This window comes from Maylandia zebra, linkage group LG8 (assembly GCF_041146795.1).
Source record: "Maylandia zebra isolate NMK-2024a linkage group LG8, Mzebra_GT3a, whole genome shotgun sequence".
Classification (NCBI taxonomy): Eukaryota; Metazoa; Chordata; class Actinopteri; order Cichliformes; family Cichlidae; genus Maylandia; species Maylandia zebra.
In genome coordinates this window covers 27,330,745-27,331,792 of record NC_135174.1, presented here as the reverse complement: position 1 = coordinate 27,331,792, position 1,048 = coordinate 27,330,745, and positions in this window count along the sequence as shown.

The following is a 1,048-nucleotide window of genomic DNA, read 5'->3' as shown; positions in this document are numbered from 1 at the left end:
ACGCAGTCAGTCTGACGCATGTGCTGTCATGTCTCTCCAGGCCCGCAGGGGGCAGATGCTGACCAGTGGGCTGATTGACACTAACCTCGGTGTTTGTGCATCTCCAGAAGGTCAAAATGAGACCTTTACATCAGTGCGATTTCCTTTTCCCCTCAAAAACCTACTGTATACAGTCAGACCCATGCAGCGCTACTGTGAGCAATAAACTGCACAAAAATGATGGGTGTATATAAAGTCTGAAGGTTATGTAAACACGCCAGAATAATTAAATGCCAGAATGTTGTAGCAATTATTTCATGGTTAAAGCTTTACAAAGTTAAGATGCGAACCCAACTTTGGCAGTGTTTCTCCAGTTGTGCCCAATATCATCAGTAAGGAAGTCATTTTTGGCCAAAAAACTACAATCTTTTATTGTGCATTTGTTTTAGTTTTCCAATCTGAGTGCTTTTCCTTTAAGAAGTTTGCATTTTTAATATGTACACATACACAGAAAATGTTAGTTTCTACTTTGGGATTTTGCTTTTGTTTCTTGTTTTGTGATAATCAATTGTACTTTTATGGTATATTGTAACATTTATTACAAGTGCATATTAATATTTTTCTATATTAAAAATTTGAGCTCGAAATATTATGATAGAGATATGATAAAGTTCATCTATGAAGAACACAGGTCACCATGGACAAAGTTGCTAATCAGGGTGTTCTCTAGCAAATGCCAAACATGCTGCTACGTGTTGGGCTGTAAGCAAAACCCCCACCTGTGGACGTAGGGCCCTCATGGAGTCCGTTTCTGACTGTTTGAGCTGACACATGCACATTCGTGACGTGCTGGAGGTCATTTTGCAGAGCTCTGGCAGCGCTCCTTGCACAAAGGCGTAGGTAGTGGTCCTACTGCTCCTATTGCCCTCCTACAGCATCCTCCACATCTCCTGATTTCACAGAAGTGTGATTGATTTGGAGTTAAACAACACAGTTTAAGTGTTTCCTTCATTTTGAGTGACACCTGCACACATTTTAACAAAACAACACCACAAACAAGCAAAGGAAA